At 41.2% G+C, this 14,409-nt stretch overlaps 1 non-coding gene across 1 annotated transcript; it reads left to right on the top strand.

Annotated features, from left to right (window-relative positions):
• Positions 1-13,958: 13,958 nt before the first annotated feature.
• On the top strand, positions 13,959-14,090 carry LOC132652625 (small nucleolar RNA SNORA17). The gene has a single exon (XR_009590219.1). It is a non-coding gene; the product is annotated as a small nucleolar RNA SNORA17 (small nucleolar RNA).
• Positions 14,091-14,409: the final 319 nt, after the last annotated feature.

The following is a 14,409-nucleotide window of genomic DNA, read 5'->3' as shown; positions in this document are numbered from 1 at the left end:
AAACAAAATCAGAAATGAAAAGGGGAACATAACTACAGACACTGAGGAAATTCAAACAATGATTAGGACTTACTTCAAAAGTCTATACGCAACAAAATTTGAAAATTTAAATGAAATGGAAAATTTTCTTGATCAATTCCACTTACCAAACCTAAATCAGGACCAGGTAAATCAATTAAATAGTCCTATATCCTCCAAGGAAATACAAGCAGTCATCGAAAGTCTCCCATCCAAAAAAAGTCCAGGACCTGATGGTTTCAGCGCAGAATTCTACCAGACATTCAAAAAAGAGCTAACTCCAGTTCTCTTCAAACTATTCCACAAAATCAAAACAGAAGGAACATTACCAAACTCATTCTATGAAGCCATAGTCACCTTGGTGCATAAACCTCAGAAAGACCCAACCAAAAAAGAGAACTTCAGACCAATCTCCCTTATGAACATTGATGCAAAAACACTCAACAAAATACTCGCAAACCGAATAGAAGAACACATCAAAGATATCATCCACCATGACCAAGTAGGCTTCATCCCAGGTATGCAGGGGTGGTTCAATAAACGGAAATCCATCAATGTGATCCACCATATTAACAAACTGAAAGAAAAAAGAAAAAAACACGTGATAATCTCCCTAGATGCTGAAAAAGCATTGGACAAAATCCATCATCCATTCATGTTTAAAGTATTGGAGAGATCAGGGATACAAGGCACATATCTAAACATAGTAAAGGAGATATACAGCAAGCCTATAGCCAACATCAAACTGAATGGAGAGAAACTTAAAGCAATCCCACTGAAATCAGGGAGAAGACAAGGCTGCCCACTCTCTCCATATCTCTTCAACACAGTTCTGGAAGTCCTTGCTAGAGCAATAAGACAGTTAAAGGAGATCAAGGGGATACAAATTGGAAAGGAAGAAGTCAAATTATCACTATTTGGAGATGATATGATAGTATACGTGAATGACCCCAAAAAACTCTACCAGGGAACTCCTACAGCTGATAAACACCTTCAGCAAAGTGGCCGGAAACAAAATTAACTCAAAAAAATCAGTAGCCCTCCTGTATACAAAAGACAAAAAGGCTGAGAAAGAAATTAGGGAAACAACACCCTTCACAATAGCCACAAATAACATAAGGTACCTTGGAGTAACCCTAACCAAGGAAGTCAAAGACTTGTATGAAAAAAATTTCAAGTCTCTGAAGAAAGAATTAGAAGAAGATATCAGAAGATGGAAAGATCTCCCATGCTCATGGCTTGGCAGGATTAACATAGTAAAAATGGCCATCTTACCAAAAGCAATCTACAGATTCAATGCAATTCCCATCAAATTACCAACACAATTCTTTACAGACCTGGAAAGAAAAACTCTCAACTTCATATGGAATAACAAGAAACCAATAATTGCTAAAATATTTCCTCTACAATAAAAGGTCTTTTGGAGGTATTTCCATCCCTGATCTTAAGTTGTACTATAGAGCAACAGTTTTAAAAACTGCATGATATTGGCATAGAAACAGAATGGTGGATCAATGGAACCAAACAGAGGACCCAGAAATAAACCCACACACTTATAGACACCTGACCTTTGACAAAGATGCCAAAACCATACAATGGAAAGAAGATAGCATCTTCAACAAATGGTGCTGATCCAACTGGATGTCTACATGTAGAAAAATGAAAATAGATCCATACTTATCACCCTGCACAAAACTGAAGTCCAAGTGGATCAAAGATCTCAACATAAAACCAGACACATTAAATCGGCTAGAAAAAAAAGTGGGGAATACCCTAGAACTCATTGGTACAGGGGAAAACTTCCTGAACAGAACACCAACAGCACAGGCTCTAAGAGCAACAAACAATAAATGGGACCTCATGAAACTGAAAAGCTTCTACAAAGCAAAGGACACCGTCATCAAAACAAAGCAACTGCCTACAGATTGGGAAAGAATCTTCACCAACCCTTTATCCGATAGAGGACTCATATCCAGTATATATAAAGAACTAAAGAAGCTGAAAAGCAGCAAACCAAGTAATCCACTTAAAAAATGGAGAACAGAACTAAACAGAGAATTCTCTGGAGAGGAATATCGAATGGCAGAATAACACTTAAAGAAATGCTCAACCTCATTAGCCATTAGGGAAGTGCAAATCAAAACAACCCTGAGATTTCACCTTACACCCATGAGAATGGCCAAGATCAAAAACTCAAGTGACAACACATGCTGGAGAGGTTGTGGAGAAAGGGGAACCCTTCTCCACTGCTGGTGGGAATGTAAACTTGTACAACCACTCTGGAAATCAATCTGGCGCTTTCTCAGACAACTAGGAATAGCGCTTCCCCAAGATCCAGCCATACCACTCCTGGGCATATATCCAAAAGAGGCTCAAGTACACAAAAAGGACATTTGCTCAACCATGTTTGTAGCAGCTTTATTTGTAATACCCAGAAGCTGGAAACAGCCCAGATGCCCCTCAACTGAAGAATGGATGCAGAAACTATGGTACATCTATAAAATGGAGTATTACTCAGCAATGAAAAGTAAGGAAATCATGAAATTTGCAGGTAAATGGTGGGACCTGGAAAGGATGATCCTGAGTGAGTTGTCCCAGAAGCAAAAAGACACATAGGGTATATACTCAGTCATATAGACATACAACATAGGACAAACCCACTGAAATCGGTACATCTAAAGAAACTAAGCAAGAGAGAGGACCCTAACTAAAACGGTCAATCCCCATCCTGAAAGGCAAAGAGGATGGACATCAGAAGAAGAAAACAGGAAACAACCTAGGAACCTTCTACAGAGGGCTTCTGAAAGCTAGAAGAAGAAAACAGGAAACAAACTAGGAACCTACCACAGAGGGCCTCTGAAAGCCTCTGCCCTACCGACTCTCAAAGCAGATGATGAGCCTGATGGGCAACTGTTGGGCAGAGTGAATGGAATTTTAGGTAAGAACTGGGAAATAGTAAGAGCTGGAGAGGACAGGGTCTCCACAAGGAGAGCAACAGAACCACAAAATTTGAACATGGGGAACTTCCCAGAGACTCATACTCCAACCAAGGACTATTCATGGAGATAACCTAGAACCCCTACACAGATGTAGCCCATGGCAGTTCAGTGTCCAAGTGGGTTACATAGTAATGGGAAGAGGGACTGCCTCTGATATAATCTGATTGGCCTGCTCTTTGATCACCTCCCCCTGTGGGGGGAGCAGCGTTACCAGGCCACAGTAGAGGACAATGCAGCCACTTTTGATGAGAACTGATAGACTAAGATCAGAAAGGAGAGGAGAACCTCCCCTATCAGTGGACTTGGGGAGGGGCATGCATGCAGAAAGGGGAGGGAGGGTGGGATTGGGAGGGGAGGAGGGAGGGGCTTATGGCGGGGATACAAAATGAATAAAGTGTAATTAATAAAAGAAAAAAAAGAGTTTCTGAAACACAGCCATGTCTATTCATTACATAGTTTCTACGACTTCTATTATAACTACAATGATGCGGGTGAATAGTTAGAACAAAGACTAGGCAGCCCACAAAATTAAAAATGTTTATAATCCACACCTTACAGAAATTTCTCACGTTGATGAATTTCAATATGGCAAGATCATTTCTATCTACATCTTGTTTATGAAACAACTTATACTAAGGTCATAAAATTTTCTCCTATGTTTTCTCTAGATATTTTCAAGTTTTTGTTTTTCATCTTGGTGGTGTCTTCTTTATTATGTGCCTTCTACCTTCCCCACACAATTTTTGTCCTTTAAATCTCCCCTACCCCAAAGAAGGTCATGAAAGAGAGGGTTTGTTGCACTCTGGGTCCCTTGCATAGTTAGAAAAGGAGAGAAGCCAAAACAATCATTGGATGTGGCAGAGACTGACAAGAAGTCTAAAGCAGTGTGGGACTGAAAACAAACAAGGGAAAAGAAAGAAAAGGAGAAGTTTAAGAGGCTCATCTGTCATTACCCCTCTTGCTAAGTGGGTTTGGAGAGACATCTTCAAACATTAAGAAAGGTGGGTCCTGAAGAAGGGAAATGGTGTTTGAGCTTGAAGAAAAAGGTCAAGGAAGGGCGGTGCCACCTTTCTTTGTGGCCTGAATCTCTATTTCAGGGACCCCTGCTTCACAGACAGTAGACTCTTTTTTCACTGTGAGCAGTGTATGAAGGGAAGCCTTCTTCGTATTGCTCCTGACTCATAGTGGTATTTGCAGGTGTAATGATACTGTCAACAAAAATAGGTCATCCTTGGCTCAGACATGAATTCACCTCTGGATCAAGAAGAAAAATGACATCAGGGAGGTCAGAAGGCACCAGGGGTTTCTTTTGCCCTGTTCTCCTCTCCCAGCTTTTGAAATATTTGCTACTATTATCAAGACCCAGCCCAGATATTTCATTAGTATCTTGTCACCCTGAGTGCCATTTCTTGAATGTCTACTGAGATAGACTCTATTTTGCTGTTGTTTTATTACTCTTTTATTTCCTTTTTTCTGACTGGAAGCAAAAAGTATAGAAGCCAAGTTCATTTAAGTGATTTAAGTTATGTGTTTGATATTTCTAGTCTTTAATTACAATACAAAAAATAAACCATTGAATCCTTACATATAAGAGAGAAAGTAAGTCAGTCATGGTGGCTTACATACATAATACTAGCACTCAGAAGGCTCAGACAAGAGGATGGCCATGAGTCTGAAGCCAGCCTGCACTGAATAGTGCACAGTGAATCTCAGGCAAACCTACAGAATGAGACTTCAGAAAGTCTACAGAATGAGACTTTCAAAAGTGAAAAAGAGAAATATAGTAGAAGAGAGCAATTGTGGCGGGGGGGGGGATTAAGGAAAAATATCTATTTGAGATAAACTAAGAACAGAAAACACTGTAGGTCCGTGACTAAAAGAAATTATTTATGTATGAAAATGTCATAATATCACGCATTATATTGTCTATGTATGCTACATTAATTTTTTTAAAGAAAGCATAAATTGGTGTCAAAAAAGATTTGAAACAATCACTTCCCTTCTTTCATAAGAAAGCTATTAGTTATTGTCTAGTCTTATAGCATTCAGAAGATCTCTAAATCCAGATTAACGATGTTTGGCCTTCATTTGAAAAGCCTACCTAAACCGAAAATGGCAAGGAGGACAAAAAAAGGAAAGAGACAATGTGATTTGACACAACTGGCTGAATTTCACAACTAACTAGTTATCTGTGTGTATGTGTCTCTCTCTTCCCTCTCCTCTTTCACACAAACTCACACACACACACACACACCCGAGAGAGAGAGAGAGAGAGAGAGAGAGAGAGAGAGAGAGATAGTCTGAACAGAAGTGTGCTCCCTATTAAACACTGATGCAGAAAAGTGACATTGTTCCAACACAAGCACAATTCAAAAGGGAGGAAGCTCACTCCATGTTACCATTTCTCAGTGGATGAAATATTCAGTGTGTGAATGATAATGACATAATGAAAAGCAAACAGACAAATAAAAACTTCAAAGACATCCTTTCTAGTTTTACAAGAGGAAGGTTGTGTGGCTAATTTGACATGCAATGAAGATATCAGGAAGTCAGCATTTTCTAAACTTCAACTCAGAAAACTTAAGACATGAAATATGTAAAAAGGAGCCCCACCAAAGCGTTTCTAATGAGACCTTTCATTTTGATCAGAAAACATCCTCTTAGTTGCAGCAATAAATATTCACAAGCATTGGGAAACTTAATATTCAGTGGCTGAATTTTAACTAGTTAACACTTTGGAGAGGTCTTCTTGGCACAGCGCCACCTTCTCCTAGATACCAAGCATTTACACATACCCTCAGAGGAATTGGCCCCCAAGTGTGCACTATGAACTTTCCAGCACTCATCACAGAAAGCATAATGACAGGTGCTGAGCAGGGCCCAAGGCAATGCCACTCTCCACTGTTGGGAGTGGACATAAGCCGGGTAGGTTCAGATATGAACCTCTCAGAACTGACCTGTCAAGCTACCAGGCCATTCTGACAAACTGGATGAAAAACTTCCATCTTCAAGGAGAAAGAAGAATTAAGACACAGAGAGAATGAAGGGCAGGCCAAACTGTAAGGCACAGGAGGCAGGTGTGTTACACCCCTGAGAGTTCATGCCCTAGTGTTCACCTTTCTAAGAGGTCAGGCGCAGTGTTGTCTTCTAAGTTGGAGCTCCCCAGAGATCTGTGACTCTACTGGGAACTTCAAACATCAGAAAGTCATTGCCCCACAGTTACAGAGATTGGAACTCAGCAATGAGTCTTGATGAGCTACTACTGTGTGGCCAAGGCCACCTGGAAGCTGCAGCAGATGAGAATAGGTTCCTTTTCTCTTGCAGCTTCTGGCGGCTGCCAGGTTCTTCTACTAGAGGGCCAAGACTAACCTCTGTGGAACAAGTCTCTCTTTTATAAGGAGATTCGTTTTCATATTTAGAGTCCCCAGGATAGTAATAACCCAGCAAAACCTCTCTACGTGAGATTCTAAGAAAAGACATCTACAAAGACCCTAAAGTAAAATGTCTAGGTATGTGTTCTCTCTCTCTCTCTCTCTCTCTCTCTCTCTCTCTCTCTCTCTCTCTCTCTCTTTCTCCCTCTCTCTCTCTCTCTCTCTCTGTCTCTCTCTCTCTGTCTCTCTCTCTCTCTCTCTCTCTCTCTCTCTGTGTGTGTGTGTGTGTGTGTGTGTGTGTGTGTGTGTTCAGGCCAGAGAACAATGTCATGTGTCCTCCTTAGTAACTGTCCTCCTTATTTTCTAAGACACTAGAAACCATCAACCCAGCAGCTAGACTATCTCCCATGAGCCCAAGGATCTCGTCTCTCCACCTCTATAACACTGGGATTGCAAACATGAGCAGCCATGCCTGGGGTTTGGAATGGGTATTAGGCATCTGAACTCAGCTTCTCATGCTCTCACTGCAAGCCCTTCACCAACTGAATCTTCTCCCCAGCCCCAGGACTCAATTTGTGATACTTCAAGAATAAAAAACAAAGCTCACTTAAGTCTTGGCAAAATGAGTATGCCAGCTGTTTGGGTCCCAGGTGAACGTTCATCCCCTGAGCCAGAGCAAATTCCACATCAGCCTTACGTCCTGGTTACAAATCATTCTGCGGCTACCATAGCACACCAGTTTACTCCCACCAGTTTCTAGAAGAGGGGGCACTTGCCTATCATTCTGATAATGCTTATAAATCATTTCAGGAAACTAACCAGAGAAAGTTGGGGGCTTTGTAATTAGTTGGGCTCCGAAGAAGGTATAAGGCAATTTTCTAAAGTAAAGTTTCATTAGCTCTCTTGCTTTTAGACCTACGGCCCCGTGAGATATAACCACATTTTAACTCTTGTCTGTACAAGAAGTCAATGACACATATGAATCTCTGTTAACAAAACATCCTCCAAACAACTGAGAGACAGATGAGCAGTAGCAAAGAGACCCTCTTGACTCCATATAAGCACACTGTACAGGCACCATTCTCTCATCATCTAAGCTATAGCCACTTTCAGTAGATGTCATGTGAGGCCCATGAATTTCACTTCAGTGACCTCAGTGTTAGAAAATAAAGAAAATTTTCTGTTATGTCACTTATCTTGACATAACTCAATTATCAGAGCCCAGAGGCCACCCATTACTCATAAGCAAATATCTTTGGAGACATCAGTGAATAAATACCACTTGCTAGAAGAATGGCAAATATATTTACACCACAAAAGGTACATTAGTTACTTTTCTAATTGCTCTCAGAAAACTTGACCAGGAGCAATTTCAATGAGAGAAGGCTGGTTTAGAGATTATAGTTTAAGAGTACATATACACAAGTAACATTATTCAGACTCAGCAGATAATATTTAGTAGTGTGTGTGTGTGTGTGTGTGTGTATGCGTGTGTGTGTAACTACATTTTTTAAAAGAGGTCATAAAATTGAAAGTGAGGAAGGGAACATATCTTTGGAAGTAGGAGAGGAGAGGGAGAAATTATACAATAATCTCAAAACTAAATGAAAAAAAGATACAGTCCATCACGGCACGAAAAACACCCGTGATCAAGAGTGTGAGGTGACTGTGGTGTGTGAGGTCACACACACCACAGTCAGGAAACAGAACAGAAAGGAAATGGGGCCAAGCTCAAGACCCGCCCCCAGTGGCTCACTTCCTTCACCTCTTAAAGGTCCTACAACCTCCCTAAACAGTACTGTCAGCTGACACTGTTGTCACTCTGGCCCACTGTGGCGTGAAGAACCTCTGACACGTACTCTGTCCACCACCATGGACAGAGCTGTTCCACCACGCCTCCCACTGCATAGTGTACCAAAGTCTGAAACCACGAGCCAAAGCAAACAATTCCTTCTTCAGGGAATTGATGTCAGAAATGGTGATCACAGCACTGTAAAGTAACTAACGCAGAGCGTGAACCCTCCTTTCAGCCTCAGGTTCCTCATGTGCTGCTGTTCTACACTTGTTTGTGCCTGAATTACACTCTCTCCAATACTGAATTTGCCATTTTCCTTTTCTAGTCATCTTTGGAAGACTATCCTTGTTCTATAAGCCAGACCAAAAGTAAAGAGTCCTGGGTTCAAGTTTACTCACTAGCTACATGTGAAATACTGGCAATGAACATGTTATCTCTCTCAATCTCTCCCTGTTTAAATAATGTTTAAGGCTGTGGGAAGTGAAGTAAATGGCTTAGTTTCAGCATGCAATCACTCACGATTATCTGAAATTGATCTTAATGGATCGTAGTCTCAGCTTATAGAGAATATAAGTACCTACTAGAAAGAAGCAGGAGCCAGCTGAATGACACAGCTCCTCTCACGTGATAGAATATCCCAGTAATAACTAAGCCAGATGGGAGTCTGCCCTTTTAGGGACTAGAAACTTTAATGTTCTTATAATAATAATGAGTTTAGCATGTGGTGAAACAAGGTTTTTAAATAACATCTCAAAAATGATCTTTTTAGCTTTTAAAAAAAGAGCAAACCTAGTTGCTAAATATTCAAATATGGCTAAGTTCTTTTTGGCCATTATGATATTTTGAATAACAATGGCCCACCTGTAGGCTCATATGTTTGAATACTTACTCTCCAGTTGGTAGAAATACTTGGGATGAATTAGCAGTGTGGCCTTGTTGGAGGATGTGTGTCACTGGCCCTGGGCTTTTAGTGGTTTGGGCTGGTTGTCTCAACATGTGACCTCTCAGCTACTGCCACAGTGCCATGCCTGCCTGGCTGCTGCCCTGCTCTCCACCACAGCGGTCAAAGACTCTCCTGTGGAACTGTAAGCAAGCCCTCAATAAACGCTTCTATAAGTTACCCTGGGTATGGTGTTTCTTCACAATACAAAATCAACTGAGACGGTCATTTCATTTACATGAAAACGCATGTTATGGATAAGGAAACATCAAAATAAAGCTCTGTTTCATCCTAATAGTCATGCAGAACAGTTTCAGTCATTTGATAAGAATCTCATGTGGGAACATGGTTTTACAATGTAGCCCAGACTAGCCTCTAACTCAAAATCCTCTTGTCTCATCCTCCTGTGAGCTGGGATTATATGCATGTGCCACCATGACAGGCTGGTGTGATTGTTTTAATACGTGTTTCTTTCATTAATGTTCCACATCTGTTCCAAAGATCACACAATGACAAGAATGACAGCTGAAGCAATAACTTTCCTGGAACAATCAAGCTCATTTGGAAAGTCAGGTTTAATGCCTGCAGCTGGGATGCAAAAGGCATTACCGGGACAAAAGCTACAAGTGCGTAACTGTCAGCAGGAGAACCCTTGGAAAAGACAGCATCTTCCTCTCACAGCTGAGCTCTCCAGTAAATGAAATGTTGTGCTCTAAACTGAATTACTTCAAATTTATTTGTGAAACTCTGTTGGAGACATGCTTCTTATATAAACAACGGCTGGAGATAAATCTGCCGAAACCGGCATGCAGATTTTGTAGTTTTGGTTTTGAAACACTTTTAGATCCAGAACTGGATTCTAAAGAAGTCATGTTAGGTTAGGCCCCAAATTCCTGGATATATTACTGAATGCATCTTAATTCTTAATAGTTTATTTACTAATGGTCTCCTGGCCAGGCAGAAAATATACTCGTTTCTCTGAATGATCCCCCAATGACCAACTTAGGTGAAGGGGATTTTGGCTGCTACCGAGTAGAAATGGGCAATGAGGGAACAAGAATAAGCTGCCAAAAGTCTTCAATATTAAAGACGACAATATCAAAGGCACAGAAAGGTCTTTCCTCTAGGGATTAAGCTTCATTCACACTTGAAACAGAGGAAAGGCCTTCCTGGCCTTTGCACACTTAGGGGAAGGGAATCATTCAGGAGTTAACTGAGCTTTCAAGCTTTGTAGGTGGAGGGCTGGAGAGCTGGCTCAGTGGAGAAGGCATTTGCTGTGCAAAGGTTGAAGACCTGAGTTTTACTCTCTTGGCCTCTCCCCAGTATTCCTATGAGGAGACGAGGTGTGACAGCAGAATTTCTTCAGCACTCACGCCAGTGGGCTTGGTACACACAGTGGCAAATAGAACAGGAACACTGTCTCAAACAAAGTAGAAGGAGATGACCAATAACTGAAGTCGTTCTCTGGATGCCCATACTCCCACACTTCCACACACCACATCCACAAGTTAATTAGGTGGAGTATCAACATGACAAGGCACATGAAATATAAATATTTTATTCATTGGAAATGGTCTATAGTACAGGATGATCATTCCTCACTCCCTTGATACATTCCTGACAAGGAAACTCCAAGGCCACAAGAGTATTTTGGTTTTTTGTTTGTTTGTTTGTTTGTTTGTTTCCAATATCTCCAAGATTCATGCCACTAACCTGCCATTGGTTGACTGGTGTAAATCAACAAGGACAAGGATGATCCCATAAACCTCTGACTATTGTTAAATTGTAGGTAGGCATGTTTCCATAGAATAGTTCTATCTGTTCTGGTCTTAACTGATGGGAGATAAAAAGGGCACTTGTTGTCAGGTACGTAATCCCAAGAATTGACAAATAGGATTCAAATCAGTTAAACAGATTTTACACAGCAAGGTGTAGAGAAAGGCTTACAAAATGAGTGAAAATATTGGCAACTATACATCCAGCAAGATGTTGGTATCTAGAATGTATAAAGAACTCCACAAATTGAATACTGAAGGGTCATCAAATCGATAGATGTGCATTCTAGTTTGCTTTCTTTTGCTGTGACAAAAAATACTATGACCAAAAGAAACGTGGGGAGGAAAAGGTCATTTTGTCTCACATTTACAGGTCACAACCTCTGTGAAAAACTTAGGACAGAAATTTAAGAAAGGAGCTTGAAGCAGAAACCTGAATAAAAAATAAAGAAAGATGGAGGAGCACTGCTTGCTGCCTGGCTCTCTCTCTCTCTCTCCGCTGCCTTTCTTATACAGCCTATGTCCACCTGCCCACCTGCCCAGACATGGCGCAGCCCACAGTGAGAGATCATCTAGCCAGACAGTTCCCCACAGAAATGTCACTAGGCCAATCTAATGGTGGCACGTCATCAGCTGAGGTTTTCTCTTTCCGGGCGACTCTAGTTTGTGTCACGGTAAAAACTAAGCAGATTGACGGGGGAAATCAAGTGGCCCTTCTAAGCACTGGTTTTCACTTTAAGTTATATATACAAGTTGTGATGGTTGATTTTCTTTGTCATCTTAACAATAGCTAGAGACCCCTGGGCATGCCTTTACCGATGTTTCCAGAAAGAGTTAACTGAGTGGGTAAGGTCTGACCTCAGAGTAGGCAACACCTTCCAGCCTCAAAGCAGCCTAGGTAGAAATACTTCCCAGGGAAAAGTCAGTATTGTCTGCCTGCTTTCCTGAGCAACTGTTTGTCCATCCATCACGACCAGCCCCCCACGACTGGCACTGCTACCACTGCCAGCCTCTTCTGCTGATATCAGATGCCAGCTTTCACAGCCCTTCCTGTGTGTACTGAGATCAGAGACTCTCCAGAACACTCCAGGTCTTCAGGGCTTCACATTGTGACTGCTGAGGCCTCCAGATTCATGAGCTAAGCACCTACCAAGTCCTATTTTTCTGCATCTTCAGCATGCAAATAGCCAATTTTGGACTATACAGCCTCTACCATACAAGCCAACTAATATAGTGTGTGTGTCTATATGTGTCTGTGTATTTGTGTATCTGCCTGTGTGTCTGTTTGTGTCTACACATGAGTGAGTGTGTGTGATTGTATGAGTGTGAATGTGTGTGAGTATGTATGTGAATGGGTGTGTGTAAGCGTAATTGTGTGGATATGAGTGAGTGTTCTGTGTCTGTGTGAATGTGTGTGTGTTCACTATAACTCTAAAGGTGTTATAAAAATAAAATGACTTGAATATGGGAATCATTCCTAATTAACTCAGCACTCGGAACATATTAGTTAAAGAAAATTGAAGATTTTGAGAGTAAATTCCTAAACACCCACATTTTCCAAATTTATCTATTTTTTTCTCTTGTTTCTACTTCTTTTCACTCAAGGCACAACACATGCTAACACCCAGTGGAGCATTTCACTGAAGAAGATACTAGAAGACAGAACATGTTAAGGGCACAATAGGAACATACAGGATATTAAGTTACTTGGCCTTCCCTTTGCTCTTGCTGCAGATCATAAGGATCATCTTACATTAGTTACTTTCCTGAAAGTCCTAAAAGTCACAAAGTTAATTGTCATAAAATGGCTCTTAAAGCGAAGAGGCATGTTCTCATAAGTTTTCTGGAAAGAATGCACTGTTCCCAGTTGACTTATGATTTTGTAGGAGGGCATGAATATTAACAAGGAATGTCACTATTTAAAGAAATCCTTCTAAATCTGAGAAAGATAAATGGATCAAAGCTATTTTAAAAAAAAAAAACTTTCAAAGCAGCTGAAAATATCAAAGTCACTAGCTTGAGATGAGAAAATTTAAAGGTAGACTTTCCTTCAGAGGTAGGGTAGGGAGCGGTCAGGGCTGTGGTGACAGAAAGAACATTGAAGCAGCAGCCAATCCTCAAGGTCTTGCTGAGATTTAGCCATTTACTCTCCTGGCCTGAAACAAGTCTCCTGACTGTACCCAGCTCCAGTTCTCTGAGTAAATTAGATGGATGTAAATTCTTTTTCAATTGTAACACTCCATGTCTATCATTATTTTAAATTGTTATTATAACCTAAATTTCATTTACAATTCTGCCTTCTCTAAAACCAGAAAATTGTGAGTTGGTCCTGCGATGTAATCATTTGCATTCCACTTGACTGAAATGGATTTTAACCTCAAAGTGAAATGCTTTTATTGCCTAACCCCTGACATGGAGTGCAGTAAAATTTCTCATCAGACTGCCAATGAACTGAGCGCACACCTAGTCTATCCCCTGAAGACATATTTATCGCTGAATCCTAATTTCATCATTCAATTGAAAATAGCATGAACTGAAGCAGTAAGTAAATGCATTCTCTTCCAGCTGTAGGGCAACCTTTGCTGAGGCTCCGGGCAGAGCTGCAGGCTTCCAGGCTATGACATCACTGTGTTATTATGAATCAATTTATCTCACCTACAACCAGCACATTTTCCTATGAATTTGTCTAAGCCACCACAGTACCTTGCCCTGCTTCAACCAAAAGGCAGCACATTCATCTTTGCTGCCCCTTTTCTCCTCTCTGGGGAAAACCTGGCAGGCGAGCAAAACAGAAAGCTTGATTTCTCTGTCTAATCTTTCTTAGGCTTTACTGCATTCTCTTTAAAGAGGGATCATCAATATCTGTTGTTTGCATTCAGTTAAACACGTGTCAACCACATTTTTGCCTTTAAATATCTTAGCAAGCTATTCACTCAGCATTGATATCTGACAATTTATATTTACCTTTTGCAGCAATTTCCGTTCATATTCTAACAGCAAAATAGTCATCCAATACACAGGGCTATTTGTTATGTTCAATATTACCAATGTCAAGTCTTCCCCGCCTCCAAAGGCACTGCAGGTGTGGCTGCTATGCCACACGTATGTCAGTGGGTGGTAAGGAGGAGAGAGGTCATGTCTCTGCTCAGTGTTCTAACCTGCAAACATCTGAATGATTAGTAGCTTAGTATTCCCTGGAAAAATTGATCCATTAGTCTGGCGCCCACCAGGCCCAGACAGGCTCCCAGGATAGGGTGCAAGCTGGAGATTAGGGGGAGTGAGCCCGAGACAGACAACCCTTTCAAGAGGCCACTTAGGCAGGCAGGGTGAGAAGCAAGGTGGAGACCACCAAAAAGGCACCACACAGTCCTGGGGCGAGGCAGGTCATGCCTGAGATGATCCCTGCCTGGGGCCACAATGTACAAGAAGGACACAGCACTCCTAAAACAACCCCAGACACTCCGAGAGCCCAGGCACCACTAAGAGGAGCAAGTAAGTGGTGGAGAAGTGG

Source organism: Meriones unguiculatus, chromosome 2, assembly GCF_030254825.1.
Source record: "Meriones unguiculatus strain TT.TT164.6M chromosome 2, Bangor_MerUng_6.1, whole genome shotgun sequence".
In the NCBI taxonomy this organism is placed as follows: Eukaryota; Metazoa; Chordata; class Mammalia; order Rodentia; family Muridae; genus Meriones; species Meriones unguiculatus.
The sequence above is the reverse complement of the archived record's forward strand: the minus strand, read 5'-3'. Positions and strand labels throughout refer to the sequence as shown.